Here is a 16,893-nt window from a genome sequence, read left to right as displayed (position 1 = left end):
AACGGCCTGATACTTTTAACTATATCTCCAAGTTAGGATAACAACTGAACTTTTTTCCAATACAATTCTCGCTATCTTTGAAATTCTGTCTAACGGTGATTGTAAGGAAACAGGGAGGAATAGCGCAGGTCACGGGAATTTCACGCGAATTCGATCCGAATCGCATGGATTTTCGGCGTGGCCAATTGAGACGTTGCGACGCAAATCGGACATACAAAGTTTTGCACGATCTGGGTCAATGCCAGTATTTAACGCGTGCGTCCAGCTTTTCTGGGAAACGAATAATTGTCGAAATTGCGTGGCGCGAAGGGAAGGGAGCGTCGAACTTTTGCATAATGAGCTTGTGACCGCGAGCCGCGCACCACCACCCATCCTCTCATCCACGTACACGCACACAGCGTCACGCACATGAATATTTTCATTTGATTGCGCTAATTAAACTAACTGCCAGCCGATGACCTTTGAAATTCACCGACACGCGACACGAGTTCATCAATTACCGATATTATTAATTGCAACCTGTTCCCCATTTTTGGACGCCGCCGGACGGCCGATGCTTTTCGTAGCCGTGATAGGATAATTGAAGGAACGCGCGAAGGCCCGTGACTAATAACACAGTTTTCGTATAGGGTAATGTGAGGAAATTGTTATCTGTGCGCGTTCAACCGTCGAGCAGGAAGATCTTCTGATCGAGGAGTGTAGTCGCGAAGAGAAGTGATAAGAGCCCTGCTTACAGTTCTGAAGAGAATTGATAAAAGAACCGAGACGAACTGAAAATTTACGGAGATAGGGAAAATTTAGGCGAAATAGTCCAATGAGAGTGTATTTCATTTTTGCGGCAAGTTGTTTGATTAATTAAGAACTGTCAGAAATTTGGAAGAGTAGAATCTGATGTTAATTTACAATTTTCAATTTTGCACGTATTATGTTTGTGAATACTTTTTTCTTTTTAATAAAGTATTCGTGCAGTGAGTAGAATGTGCTGCTCGATTCAGAGTTGCAATATCGATTATAACAAACGTTAGTAAAAAATTTCAATAAAGTTCTTTCGTAATTTCCTAAATTGTCAGAAATCGGCACTAGTTTTCCAAAATAATATTCTGGAACTGTCCATGCTTCGATGCACTATAAAAGTTCGTCTGTCATATTGATTTCGTTGCTGTCACTCTTCACTAAAATGACTAATTTATACTAAAAACAATAGTTTCACAATTATCGCCGAAAGAAAAATTTTGACGTTAATAATTTCCACTTTACAATTTTGCAAAGTACTTCTTTTTTAGTAAAGCTAAATAAATTTCTCTGATAATTTTCGACATTGCAAGAATTGATCATTTCAAACTGTCCAAGTTTCTATGCGCCACAAGCTACACTTCATTGTTACGTATGCACGAGTACATAAGTTCGCCTGTCATATTGATTACGTCGCCACTAAAATGTTTCACCTAAACGCGAACATTTAAAATCGGCAAATTTCAACGATCTCTGAAAATTTCTCCAGCGAAAAGTGTCATAAAGTCCATCGCTATATCATTTTTTCTTCGATCAGCTGTTAACAATTAACAGTCGCTAACCATCGTGTGTCAATTAAGGTAAGAGGGTTCTTTTTGTCGAAGGCAGAATATTCTGCGGTTTGAGTTGGAAGGAAGTTGGCGATTACACGGGGAGCTGATAAGTGTGATTTCTCAACGTTTATCGCGCTCTTAAGGCACCGTATATTTTCTTCGCACCGTGACACGTCTTGATCACACGTTTCACGATGCAATTTCCGAAAAACTCCTTTACAATCAGCAACGGCACACTCTCGAGTTTCACATCCTTCCAACATTATTCCCGACCTATTCATCCTCGATTCCACCTACCGCAATATAAACAGCACGAAAAGGGGAGGAACATTTTAACCGGGAATCCGTTCAACATTTTTCTCTATCAGGCTGTCGAAACTGTAAAAATGATCGCGTGTAATGTCGATACCAAACGTTGTTCATAAGAACTCCTATGGCTTCCGTTTTTTCCTTTCGCTCGTTATTTCGTTCCCGGGGGTGAAACAATGAAATCATTTAGCGCAGCGTTGATGAAATCGAACACTTTCAGCGTAACTCGACGAAAAAAAAAAAAAATACTCTATGTATATACGAAAATAAACTCGACCAAGCTGGCAACCGTATAATTTGCTAGTTTGGAACTGGCCAGGGCAATTGTAAATTGCTTGCATTAAAAACGGTGCAGAAAAGGGTGTCGTTTCGATGATAAATTCTTGTAGTAGCGGGACCTCGTCGCGTAGTTTGTCGTCTTGCTTTCTCTCACAAGCTACTCGCACCGTCGTTTCCCCGGTTTTGCCATGAGACCAGCCAACCGGCGGCTTTAGGGTAAAGCACTTACGGTACAATGAGTATGCAAATAGGCCGGCATTCGGCTACATTTGTTTCAACGAGCTTAGGAGCCGGCGTGGTTCCTTCGCGGAGGGCTCATAAAAGTCCCTCGCGTGGCCTCAAATCTTTCAAAAACAAGGGGAGCCGCTGCCCTCAACCCTCCTGTACTTTTATTGTCTCGATTTCATTTTCGCGGCTACGCTGTGTGAATGTTGTTTGTCAGTCGCGATATCGTTTCTCTTTCTCTTTCTCATTGTTTGCTTTTGAGTGCTTTGTACTTGAAGGAAGAAGGAGGCGGAGGAAGGAAACTAGACCGCAAATTTCACAGCTGTCAACCGGCGACCGGTAATTTCAATTAAGTTTTATCAATATCTTACTTCGATTCGGAACTTTCTACCGCACTCTGTTTAACGGAATCTTTACTCCGCGTGTGTTTTAATGATAGAATCGGATTGTGAAATTTTTGGTTCGGATAACGCTCGGTATAATCGACGTTCAATTCTGAGGCAGTGAAAGTACGTTCTTTCATAGGTGTGTGTTGAGAGTTCTATTATTCAACGTGTTGAGAAATACAGTGGGAAAAATAGATCTGTGTTAACGGAGGAAGAAGTGTCACTTTGCGAGGGGTGGAAAAAATTGAATTTTAACGGGGAAATGATCGAAGTGTGATTTTGTGTGAATCACCTCCCACTTTTCATCAATATTAAATCTGCTGCTAATTTTTTATAGATTTGAAGTTTATCTCAATTTATCTCATATCAACTGATTCGAATGATAAAAAATTCTCAAAGTCGCTGACTTTTTTCTGAAAATTTTTGTGTAAATTGCAATGCTCGGTGATTCCGGTGATTGCAATGCTAATCGGGTGTTAAATGGGTATTTATGAGCACTTTGATCAGCGTGTTATTATGTCTGAATGCAATACTGTAGGCAGCAAGTTGCTATCACATAGGAATTATTAGATCATTATCTTCAATTCCGAGTAAAGCTAACTATCGAATCTGTTACAAAGAGTAATCACGGATTAAGTGTTTCTACGTTTTTTCTGAAATTGTAAATGACATGCTTTAACTTGGTAATGAAATCATTTTTCCGAACAAATTTTGTTTTTTTAACATTAGAAAAATCTTAACGTTTTAAGATTTTTGCCTCTACATGGAAAATTATAATTACTGTTAAAATTATAAATATTGTTCTTCCTAACAAGTATAACCTTTTCTTCTTCGACTACTATAATAGAATATTATCGAAGATTCGTACAACTTCAGAACTTCAACTTTTCCAAATTTTGAAGAAGCAACATTCGCCGGAACTTCCGAACCGATTCTTCGCAAATATTTGATTTCAAAGACCGTCAAACTACTCTACCGAAGTATCTCTCACGCGATCACTTTCAAAATGACAGAACGAATCATCGTCGAAACAAAATCTGCCATTCCTCAGCCTACTTGATTCGTGTGCGATTTAGCTCGCGACTTCTTCGTATCCCACGAGATTAGGCTCAACAATCGAGCCTAGACGACAAAACTTTTGTTACTCAGACAATGTCGGCGATACATTAAGATGCGTCACGGTGCGGCACTCGAGAACTTAGCAAATCCTGACAATGGCTGTCATTTGGGAACGCCTAGCAATCGTTGTTTCCAACACTTGCCAAGACATAACCCAGAATAGCGATACTGAAAGCTTAGCAGCAGCTCGATGAAACGGGACACGTTTGGAAGCTCGCCTAATCGTTCGATCCTTGCCTCGTTAATGACAACACCAGTTAAAAATGAGGAAATTGACTTTTCCAGTGAAATTTACGCTGAAAATCGCCGGAACTAGGCATATTTTTACGAGCCAGTTATTGTTCATATTTTCAAGCGAGAATTATACTACTTCTTTTCAAATAAAATGTGACGAAGTTTGAAAATTTCTGTTAAATACGCGAATTCTAATTTTCAACAGTGCTTTGAAGTTTCTTTCTCGTAGTTAACGCGTGCAAAGTTCCGGCAGGAAGTTCACTCTTCGAGTGAAATTTACTCTTAAAATCGACAAACTGGGCATATTTTTAGGAGGTAGCTATTATTTATGCTTTTTAAGCGAGAATTACACTTGGTTCTTTTTTTTTTTTTTTTAAGCGAAGAATGACGAATTTTAAAAACTTGTGTTAATTATACGAAGTCAAATTTTGAATAGCTTTTTGAAGTTTCCTTCTTGCGGTAATACGTGCAAAGTTCCGACAGCAAATTCACTTTCGGGGTGAAATTTACTCTTAAAACGAGCGAACTAGGCATACTTTTTCGAGCTTCTTGTTTTCAAAGCGGGAATCACATTTCTTTCCAGCAAAGAGCGATGAAGTTTAACGATTTTTGTTAAGATTTTAAACGCACTGTTTGAATACACACTGTGAAAAAACGTACGAACTGAAATCTTGAATAGCGTTTCGAAGTTGTCTTCTTGACGTGCACAAAATTCCAACAACGAGCAATTAGAAATTTTATTCCGCTCGCACGGTTTATTGTATTTTCGCCGAGCATTATGAAAAATCCTTTAATAAACTTACAAAAGCTAAAGAGTAACTCACGATTATACATTTTCCATCTGGAAATGACAGTTTATGTAATGCAGCTTTTAATCACGCAACTCCTTTCATCTTTACAAATACAAAAATAGCGGATTGTTATGCTGGATTTTTAACGTAACGAATTCTTCGAACGAATCTAAACCTATCGACAGAAAAGAAAGGACAGACACTGTCACTTGCGAAACATTTCCAGAGTTTCTTACATCGAATACCAGTTTGTTCCCCAAAAGAAGAAAACCGAAAGGAAACGCCTGAATTATGGAAGTGAATTTACAATTTGATAAAGTAGCACGAAACTTCGGGTGGATCCATTTTCCAGCGAATCAAAGTGTGCAACGCGAAACAGTCGTGACAGGTTATCGTTCGCGCGACGCTCGTCAAAATCTGGCGGAAAGTTAAACCGGAAACAGAGCTCAAGTTTTGCGGGCGAAGTGAACGAGAAGTTTGAGAAATGCGATGGCACTCCCGTAGGATTCCTAATGGCGAGATTCCGAGATTCCATTAGGCGATGTATACTTTGTAAGCCTCGAGCAGCCGCCACGAGGAAAAACTTTCCGTCGATCCGATACCAACTGAGATTTTCCATGATCCCCGTGGCAAATTGGTTTTAGGAAAATTAATTAAGAACCGAAACGGAGGAGACCTCGAAGATCCTAGATGGAGAACCGACGGAGATTTTTTTTTTCTTTTTTTTTTTTTTTTGTATCGAAGCACGTTTTCCTTTGATTTTTGTTAGTAATTAATTTTGAAAAATTCTAATGTAATTGAAAGTGTACTCCAGGAAAATTGTAAAAGAATCCGTATCGAAGCAATTTTTCTTTCGGTTTTTATGAATTGTCAATTTTGAAAGATTCGAGAATAATTGAAAGTGTGTTCTAGAAAAATTTTGGTTTTGAATATGCGCTAAAGTAAAGAATTCAGAAATTTACAACACAAATATTGTGAATAAATATATTTTTCTCAATAAGAGAAATGTCAAATAGATTCTGGATGTCAATTTGTGGATGCTTTACTAATCTTCCCGTGAATATGCTTGTTGATTTAAATTTAAGAATCCTACGATAAGGATGTTTAGTTTCCTTATCTTTTTGCTAAGCACACAGTGAAATCATATATCACGTCTAATACGGAAGACAAACTTTCATTTGACGCAAGCTAGAAATGAAATGTGACAAATCGAGCAAAGTATTAATCAAACAACGTTTCCTCAAATCTAAATTAATCTCGCCTCCGTCCTATCTATTTTGCATCTCTTCTACTTATCAGACGAAACTGCATCTTCCAAAGAAATTCGACGAAATCCGAGCCCCCGAAAATTCGACAGCAAATGTTTCACGAAACAGAGAAGCGTCGATAAACCAGAAAAAGAAACAGTGACGAATAAATTCCATCGACGTTTCGACACTAATTGACCGATCTCGAATCGAATACGCGATCGTGCTCGATCTTCTCCTACCCAGAAACAAGTGACACCGTCGATACAGAGAACGCGAGTCTGTCAAAACACGCGACACTGAAAAAACCGGCAGTCGTCGCGTTTCATTATGGACAAGAACGAACGGTCCACCACGTGCATGGTTAACAAACCCCGTGAAAATGATCGTGAACGTTAAGGAGGCTGTTCCCGTGTGTGGGAACGCGTAGTCCATTCTCCTGCTGACAATACATCCATTTGATAAAAGTCACTCGATCCCCCTTTCGCCGAGAACAAATATTGGAAGGAGTGCTCGCGATAAGCGTGAAACTCTGAATTCGAAGCTGTCGTAGATTATGCTGGCTCCGACGTTGTTTGCACGCGCGTGTGCGTGTGTGCACGTACACGTATACGCAGACCGCGCCGCTTTACGAGGCAGATGTTGATAACGGACGACAGCGACAGAGACGGGGACAGTGACAGCTGCCCCGTATTGTTCGACACGTTCGTTGATTATGGGTCAAAGGCCCCTTACGAATCAAAGAATTATCGAAGAAAGGCTCGACATTTTTTTCCCCCTCGCACGGAGAGTGCCGCTTTTCTCCCTCGTCTCGATTTCCCATGCAATTCTTCGTACTTCCCGGGCTTCGACAACTTCGAGATCCGCGAAGTGTATGGGATTGAAGTTCTATCGGAAATATCTACAGATTCTCTGGCCTATTCTGAATTCGGAACTAGCAGTGATCGTCGATGATTCTTCGTAGAAACACTGATTCGTTGCTGAGGATTCAGGAGAAAGGTCGCAGAAACGAAGATGTCAGACTGAAATTCTCCTGACTCGCGATGAATATAGTCGGCAGTCGTAAATATTGCAACGTCGTTTAACACTCTACGAACAAGTAGCGAAGTGTCGATCACAAGAAACGTCGTTCTTTAAATACACTTTAGTGTCATATCTCGTCTCGAGCGCTGGTTACTCGCGATATGTCAAACAGCGACGTCTGACTAGATACGTCTGATACTACTAAGTCTGACCTAAGCCGACGAAGCGTTCCATTCTTTCCATTCGAAGTTTCTCGAATCAAGACGAATCTGTTACAAGTTTCTTCGAACTAAGTGGAAACATTTCGATTAAAGGTGTTTATTTTTTTTGTTTTTTTGTCGAATCGAGGGATATCGAAGGAGAAGCTCGAAGAATTCTGAAGAGAGGCTGTCACGAACTGTGGAAGAAAGCGAGACACTGGTGTGTGAATTGGCTTGCAGGAGAATTTTGATGTATTATCGGGTGAAATCCACTTGGCGACGGACAAAAACTGCCAGAGAGTGGCAATGAACGCGATGCATATCGGGGATCGAGTTTATGGCCCGATACGGAACATTCCCGACGGAGGGGACGCGAAATGACGAAATGGGATTAAAATGATTACTGAAACGTCACGCGTACCTATTCTTCCCGGTAGCGCGGCAATGCGCTCGTTCCCGTGCTAATTAATCGTTGTCACGGTGTTCACGACCGTTTTCTTTTCTCCTGGCGAACTGTCACTCGACAGGCTCGCGGCTTTCGCTCGAAAATTTCACTCCGTGGCGGGGCCAGACAACCGCGCAAGTAAATTGCAAGTAAAGCAAACGAACATCCGCATAATTGAACGTAACTTAAAAGCACAAGAAGCTGCGAACGTGCAAATTTCGTTTTTCTCTCCGTTGATCATATTTTTGTTTTTTCGTTGCTTCGAGAAGAACGGATAATTGCGATCTTGTGTCAATTATTGTTCGTCTGGTTGAACACCGATAGAGTAGGGCGGAACTTGCACGATCGAGACTTGTCGTAAGGGGAAATAAAGGATAATAAAGGAAAATAAATAAATAAAAATGCAACGCAACGCAAAAGAACATAAATTGTATTTCGTAATAAGGATTTGAAGGAACGAAGGTAGAACACTAGTTGCATACACCGTGTAAACCGCTCATTGACAATCGCGATGAATAATGGAGGGATCAATTAAATCTCAATTAAACACCACCGAATAATACGACCCGTTGCTCTTTTCACCGCTGTTCGACAACCGGACGCCTTTTTTTCTTTTTTTAATGCTCTCTCTCTTTCACTCTCTCACGCTCTCTCTCTCCCTCTCCCTCTTTCTCTCACCGTGTGTGTGTGTGTGTTAAACACCGCCCGTGTGTTCATTCAACTCGAAAAACAGCACGCAATCACTCCCGAACAACGGTTCCGTACACATAGCAAAGGCGGCTTCATTAAAATTACAATTCGCGACCATTGATAGTTGTCGGGCCAACAACGCTCATTTTATCGTCACCGAATTTTCACGGGTGTAATTTTTTTATAAGACTCGCCGATACTGATGTCGCACGGACACAACTACGAGAATCGGTGCTTTTTTTTCCGACCACTGAAGGACAATTAACATTTCGTCGCACTTCACATACGACCAGCAGAGAACGAGATCAACGTAGACTGTTTTAACAAAGATTTCTCCCGGTACCGGGTGAAATTCGCGATATGGAATCGCGACTTCCTTTCCGTTCGATTCGTGAAACTTTCTCGAAGAAGGATATCGTTATTTCGGAAAACCGAACACGGGGTACGGTCGAGTCTTTCGAACGACGTTTGCATCACAGACATCTCTTTTTCCGGACAACACACGAATATTAGTAATCGACGAACAACTCTCCTGCACACGTTGAACGAAGAGAAAAAAAGAAAATGGAAAATTGGATTCTACGATTGGAGAATGTTCAAAGACGTATGTATCACTAGAATCACTTGAACCCGCCGCCTGATCAGTGAGCACATGTGAACAGAGTGTCACGTTGTATTACCTTATTATTCTTGACGCAGCCACGTTATCCGGACGATAAAAAATGCACGTGTCACACTGAGTCACGACGTAGTACAACACGGGTTCGATTAGCGAACAGTTGCAAGTCGAGTCAAACACACGAGAGAGGAGGTATACGAAGGAACATAACAGTCTCAGTCGAAGGTCGGCGAAGCACTGGACCGTCGTGATGAAGAACTAGAGTGATCTACTGCCTTCTACCGGCAGCAGCCTCACAATGTCTTTGTACACTGTACTCGATCTTCACGGTACTGTTCGGTCATCTTATCTCTATACAACAATCCCTTGCATCGTTTCATTCACGGTAACTAAAGAACAGACTTCATGTTACGGTGGTAAAATAATCCACGACCGTTTCATCGTGATGATAACCGGCATCGACGACAAGCACAACGACGAATGCCAATCACGGCACATATAGATTCCGTATGTTCCTCTCTCTAGGTTCACGCGTCAGAGCACTGAATTTGAAAAGAATCACTGTCTTTCCGCGTTCCTCGACTCGGAGGAGAGCACCACCGCGTCGTCGTTTAGAGGATGTTACGCGTCGCGTAGCTCACCTTCACACCTCACCTCTGTCTAAAACTGTCGTCGTGCACCACCTTTACGTACGCGTCTCCGAGCGACGTATGGCTCCTTCGTGTCCTTAGGGCGCACGTATTAGAAGAACTGACCGGTGACCGCGCGCGCGTCGTTGGTTGGTCCACGCGTTTGGATGCGCGTGTACGTAATCACACCAGTGTCCCCGCGTGTTTTCGGCACAACCGTGTGTGTCGTAGATCAGCGTGATGCCGATCGACCTGTATTGGTTTCGGCAGTTATCCGTATATTGTATGTGAGTCGCAGTGTTGGTGCGTGTGTACGGGTTTATATAGATATATACATATGTAATTGGTCGCGCGCGCGCGTTTACGTGTGCACGTATGTATGTACGTGTGCTTTGTGGTAAGTAGTCGTATGTACGGTGTGTGTATATACGTGTATGTGGGTGTAGGTGCGGACGACGCGGGAGCGCGCGCGCGCCTCTACGGTGGTTATATTACAAGGTGTACGCGTCTTAAGTGATTTCGGCCTGGCTGGTCAGCCCGGCAGCTCCGTATGATGAGGCCGCCGCTTTGCTACTGACAGACCTAAAGACCACCCTAACCCTGCAGTCGGGGACGAGGGGTTCCCCACCCCCGTCGTGAGCGGGCGAGAGAGAGACCACCCCTCCGCCGCCAGGGACTGGGGCGAATAAGCAACCCTTAGCACCCGATGCCACCTCCACGGCGGCGGCGCAAACGCACTCCTGCCTCCGAGGGTAGTCTTATCCCCACCGTTTCTTCCGTACGATCGAGACTGCCACCCCCCACCCACCACCAGACGGTCCAGCGCTGCCACCACCAGAAACCCGTATACCCCGCGACGCACGCCGCCACCGCCACCGCCGCCGCCGTCGCTGTCGTTTCTACCCCTCCAGCCGGACTCCGAGGTCGAGAAGAGCCCCTTCCAGAACCACCGAGGATCCCCTTCTTCTCTTCGTCTCCTACGCGGCTTCTAGTCGGAGAATCGTCTTAAGATAAAAACACGGACGATCGGGTTTTGCAGTTAACCCACTCACCCTCGCTTCGCATACCCCTACCACTCCACCAGACTTTTCCTTCTACCCCACCTTATTCTACCACTATCCCCTTCTCTCTTCGATACTAAGCTACCCCTTCTTCTCATCTTTCTCTCTCTCTCTCTCTCTATCTCTTTTTACCCCTCTCCTTCGTTCTCTCTCTCTTTTCTATGTAGTAGCCCTTGCAAGCAACCACGACAGAGTTCCAACCCTCCCCTCCCCCCTCAACCCTCTCCTACTCATCCTTCTTCTTTCGATCACGCTCTCGCTCTCTTTCTCTCTCTCTCTCTCTCTCTGACTCGACGGGACTTTCGATTCTTTCGGGGGCAACCTTCAATCCCCCCCCCCTGCCCCTTTTTTCCTCTCTTCGCCGACCGATACATCGCGTGTCGACCTGTTCGACGTTATCATACCGTTCACCCTCGGAACACACATATCCTCCACCTCGGCCAGCCAGACTCCCACCAGCGGGAGACGATAACAACGGGAACGACCTCGTGCTTTTTCACAGGGTCGGTATATATTGTTGTCACTGTGCTGTTCTCTTTTTTTCTTCGACTTTTTTTAGGCACATCGATCTTCGACGTGTATATGTATTCGTGCCGCTGTGACGTGACCGGTAAGATCACTTTCGCCTCCGTTTCTTCCGGATCGTGTCTGTTTGCCCCGGGACTTCTGCTTTCGACCAGATCCTTCGGATTTGCTGGTTTTTTTTTTTTGGAGGTACTTTACGAAATACGTTCGAGAAGATGATCAGGTGTTAGAGATTCTGGACAAAGCGCAAGTCAGCTGGAGCTTGTTCGACAGGTTTCGAAACGGACCGCGAAACGTTCCGTTTCAACCCTGTTTTACCAGTTAGCCAAGGGGTAAGATGTGTGATTTTAATGGAAGTTTTACCAGGTGGTGCAGACAGATGCGAAAGAGTAAATTGACGATGAAAGAGAGGGAAGTGGGAAGTGTAGCCTGTGATCTGTGTTACATTTTTAGCAGATTTCTACGGATAGAGACAACTTTAGCTGTGACATAGCAAAATTTGCTCAGATTTTTCAGGTCTGAACGTTTTTTGCGCCTCCAACTCAGATCATCTACTACACTTAGAATTTCGTTCGTTCGTTTTTTGACAGGATTTTGTGGCAGATAAAGTACGATTGAAAATCGTCTGATAGAAAACTTTACACGATCTAAATTTCCCACAAAAATTTCCGGTCGACGAGAATTTCTGAGAGAATAACTATGATCGAACCTCTGAAAGATTCCTGTTGGTTACTACGCTACTAATTACACACGAAACGCCTTAAGAAGAACTAGAAATACAGATGTAGACAACAACTACGTGAAGGAGAAAACAGTGTAAGCAATAGTTCGACGATGTGTCGACTTAGAACAAGAAGAGAAAGCCAAGATTCTTTGATTTTTCGCAACAAAACGCTCCCATATCTATCAAACACCCTCTACGATTTAATGTGTACAAGAACAAATACCAATGAAACCTTACATCGCTAAAGCTCCGTTCAGCCTTTCAAAGTAGCATCGCGAACTCGATCAAGTACGTGTCCCACTGTACCCAACGTATCCGATGATTCAGAAGTTACGTACATCTGAGCCTAGGAATAAGATTGGCCTCAAGACGAAGACAGACGCGATAAACGTTCATTTCCAAAAAATTCCCTTCATGCTCACCTAGAACGAAGCGGCACAAGAAGCACTCCTCAACGAAATTACAAAAGAAGTGAGAAATATCTCGCGGAACTGCGAGGTCACGATATAACCCCCCCAAACTGGAAACACGCAAATCGAAGTTGGACATGATTTTTTTTACAGGTCGAGCTTTCCTACGCTTTTCGAAGCGATCACCCCCCACCCGTTGCCGATGCACCCCACTCCGCGATCGAAACTCATTTATACTTTTACCACCACTCCACCGCCCCCACCGTGGGATTGTTTATGACACGATTCGTTTGATTATTAGCTGTTTATACGCGGTCATCGATCGAGCTGCAAACTGCCACGCGGTATTTCAACAACAAAACGCATCCGAGTCCGCGTTCCACCAGTAACCCTTCCTGCATGACTGCCTGCCTGTGTGCATTTTTTTTCCTCTCCTAACCCTTTTGCTCGGACCGACCGAAACTGGTTCCGCCAGAATCACGATCGAAGCTGGATATACTCATTTTCGGCCCCTCAGTTCCACGGGGACGCGGCTACGGACAGGGGGCCTTTGTAGTATCGTCGAAGTGTCTAATTTTTTTTCAACGGAGTTGTCGTGATTACGCCGAAGAACACATTTTCTGCGCGCCTCGTTTTTCTCCTCGAATGCGAACCAATTCGAAGCCTGCCGGAAGATTGTCTCGGTTCCGATTCTTTGTATTTCAAGTCGAGGAATTTGGTGGAAATTTTCTGTGACTGATTATCGATCTCGCGATGCTGTTCGTTCGAATCGTAGAACCGAAGAGACTGTTGTATTGTTAACAGTGAAAATGTTTTGTTTGTTATTAAACGATATTAAACGTGTTGTTCCTTTCATAATAGAGGTTTTTCTACATTTGACAGTTCGACACGCGAGTGTTATCCGCGATTTTTCCGATTCCCTGATCTCTTGTTACTAATGTTACTCGCGTTTTTTAATTCACCGCTATGCGAATATTTATTTGTAAACGGTTATACCTGTTCACTATTTCGGGTTGTTAATTTTGTTTCGATTTAAGTATGCTCCGTTTTCACCGGCTGCCGACGGAAGGTTACTTCGAGCGTGTCGTCTTACGTCTGATAAGAACGGGCCGTATCTACTTGGAGGCGGAGAATTTGTAGACTTTTCACTAGCTACACGATCCATCTGCTGCAACGTTGCTAATTAATTTACCCTAATTTAAACGTGTTCAAGAGCAAAATGCACTCTTGTAAAAATTTGACAATTCTTGTACGTTTTCTTGTGTGTTTCATTTTCACGTTTACCTCGGTTGCAAACGATCACGCCTATTCGTACGAGTTTCGCCGAAAATTTCGAGAAAAAACGAACGCTGCCATTTCACGAAATTGCCGTTTCCAACCAAAGTTTCGCAGCTTCTTAAAAACAATTCGAATCGCGTGGTGTTCATTATCATACGCGGATTGATAGATCGCAAATAAAGCATCGGTATTTGTGCATTTAAATGAACCGCGCACGTGACTTTAAATTTTCATTTTATCGCCACCTCGAGGATTACCTTTCGATTTAATAATCACAAAATTCATTTGCGATCGTCACTTCGTTAACGGGTATCTTTATACATCGAGAGGGGCAGCTTTTCCCTTCGCACTGGTTTAACAACACGTGTTTTTAAACGCGTTCTTAGAATCGAACGCCACTTCCACTGTTTCTGTATAATTAGCACAGGTACGATTCGTCCCTCGTTCCTCTTTACCATCGAAATTTTTACACGGTGCGTTGCGATTGTGTTTCGTTAAGCACACGATTAGGCACCACCACTACTGCACACTGTCACCGCGAATGTCACTACACAGTCGAAGACGCGTATTTGCTTGAGAAGTGGCTTAGGCAAGTAGAGTGCATCCGTAGATGACAGACAGGCCGGTCAGACCGCAGGGAAATGGTACAATTATGAATGAAAAAATACCGTCTACACCTTGACACATGCACTACTCCCGCTTACATATCGCAGGATGAAGAAAAAAATTGGTAAATGTGACTCGAAACGAAATTGCACAAGTGCACGGGAAGAAAGTAGAAAAAAGATAGGAAAAGAAGGGAAACCACTGTGGTGGAACAACGCTTTCGCGAGTTTCGAAAAATTCGAAGTCAATTTAGTAGGAGCACTTCAGTTGTCATCGAGCCGTTCGAAGATATCGTTGTTAGACGAATAGAAAATAGTCGAATACCAAATGGAACGCGAGAAACACTATTTTTTTTTCAACCGATACTTTAGATTCAAATAAGATTCGTTGCTGTTACGATACCGCTTCGACAGTTCGCGTCAGCGACGATCTTCCGTCACGACACGGCTCACTAATCTTCGAAGGAGTACACTTTGGTTTTTTTTCTACCGTGAAGTGCGTCTGAGTGAAAAAGTACGAACGAAGCATAACCGAGGAAAATGTTCGTAGCACATGATCGATCTATCGCGTTGATATTACTCCACGCGGTGTTCCTTTCACGAGTGTTTCTGCGAACGAAAAAAGAAGCGGAAAAAAGAGACGAAAAAAGAAAAAAAGAAAAGACCAGAAGTGAACGGAAGAGAAAGGAATCCCGATCATCATCGTTTCAGGAGGTTGTGACTCACCTGTGCGATCACGGCGATCCCAAAAAGACGAGAGTTCGAGGACGTGTGTAAACGGTGTTCACAAATGAAAATAGCGCACTGGATAGCGATCCGTGGTTATCCTGTTCGTTCGCCTCACAGTCACTGCTCGATTCTTCGAAGAGGTTGTCAGTCTCGTGGTCAACTTGAGTCTCGGAGCGCGCGTGTGTTCCTCGAGCGTTTCCCTCGCGTGTGTGTGTGATTTTCTATTTACTTTTCTGCGTGTCACACCACGTCGTCGTCGTCGAACTGTTTCCCTCGAGCGGCGATCAAGAATGGTGTAGAACGTAAGGAACGATCGTTTTGTTTTCTTTTTTTGACTGTTTTTCTTTTGAGTGTGCTTGTCGAGACGCGCTACTCGCCAAGCTAGCCCGGTCCCGGTCCGTTCGTCCGTAATTTGTCCTCGAATTTCAGTAAGAAATATCGTCCGTCGTGTGTGTGTTCAGTCGGCTCGCGCGCGGCCCCGCTGCCTTTTTGCGTGGGGCCCGGCTGACGAACGTGGCCGATCAGCGCGCGGCTAGAGAGGAGCTTGGGCTGCGTGGCGGAGCGCGAACTTGCGGGCTTGCGGGCGCACTGGCGCACACGGCACACTCGCACCGCGTAGGCGGAGAGAGGAGAAGCTCCGGCAGATGCTGTAAGCCGAAGGGAGAGAAACACGCGCGCCGGCCAGCAGCGGACGCAAGCCGGTGGCCCCTCTTGGCCGCTGCCCCGTACGGTGGCTCCCCTGTCGTTCGGACACGAAAGCTCGCCGCCTGCTTCTCCTAGCGAGCTGTGAGAGTCGCGGGAGTGCGACTGGACCCGACCGAGCAAACAACAGAGAAAGTGAACGTCGGACGCGCGACAGAGACTGACTTATGCACGACCGCTCGCCACGCGAGAAAGAAGGGGCAAGCCGAGCGACGAGAACACGACCGCCCCTTGGCACCAGCTACACACCACCCGTTCTGACTGCCTCGGCAAAATTCAAGATTTATGCCAGACATTTCACCTACCGTTAGGTCGTTGCCGCGATCCTTTTTTCTTTCTTTCTCTTTTCTAACCGAACTCTCTCTCTCCTCGCGTGAGTTTTTTTTCTTTAGCGAACAATCGAGAATTGGAGGTTAGAGTTCGGCCGTTTCTTTCTTAGTATACGAGTAGGTTTTTTTTTGTCGAAGTAGTTCTTCGACGGTGATAGACAGGTAGAGATAAGGAAAGATGTATGTTTTGTTTGAACTAAGTACCTCGGTTTCTTTCGCAGGCTCGTACGAATGTCGTTGCATGGGGCAACGTGAGGCCAGCATTCGGCCCTGAATGAATTCAGAGGAAGACGATATCAACGAGGGAGTCGTTTGTGCGACGAAGAGGATCTCGATCGTGGAAACTTTCGACGGAATCGTCGGTGGTGGGTGAACAGGTTACGCCGTGGAGAAGGGGATAAATTGCGAGAGGAAGACGACGCGCCGTGACGTCCATGGGCGCGCAACGAGGACGACTGCGAACGACACGAATGTTCCCGAACTCGTCCGAGACGTACTCGGCTGGCCGGCGTGGGAAAGACGATGACGGAGCTAACGGAGCGACAACTAGCGGGAAAGAGAAGCGGTACCGCGCGGCTGGTGTTGGGACGAAGACGAAGAGGCAGATAGAATAGACACTGTTGGAAGAACGGAGAGCTTTCTCGCAAGCTGACCACTCTCTCGCGACGGTGAGCCAACGAGAGAGAGACGGATGGACGTACTGCAGCGGATTGAACAGGAACAGGAAGCTTTTCTACTTTATCACGCTACCTCTGTGTACGTGTGCGTG

At 44.5% G+C, this 16,893-nt stretch overlaps 1 long non-coding RNA gene across 1 annotated transcript in view; it reads right to left on the bottom strand.

The window, feature by feature from the left end:
- The window catches only part of LOC108575380, a 127,452-nt gene extending 112,322 nt beyond the window's left edge, over nucleotides 1–15,130 (bottom strand). Inside the window, exon 1 of the long non-coding RNA XR_001891429.1 lies at nucleotides 15,091–15,130. This is a non-coding gene — a long non-coding RNA (uncharacterized LOC108575380). The remainder of the gene's footprint in view (nucleotides 1–15,090) is intronic.
- Between the last annotated feature and the right edge of the window lie 1,763 nt (nucleotides 15,131–16,893).

Source organism: Habropoda laboriosa, unplaced genomic scaffold, assembly GCF_001263275.1.
Source record: "Habropoda laboriosa isolate 0110345459 unplaced genomic scaffold, ASM126327v1 scaffold143, whole genome shotgun sequence".
NCBI lineage: Eukaryota > Metazoa > Arthropoda > Insecta > Hymenoptera > Apidae > Habropoda > Habropoda laboriosa.
Note: the sequence above shows the minus strand (reverse complement) of the source record. Positions and strands in the feature narration are given on the sequence as shown.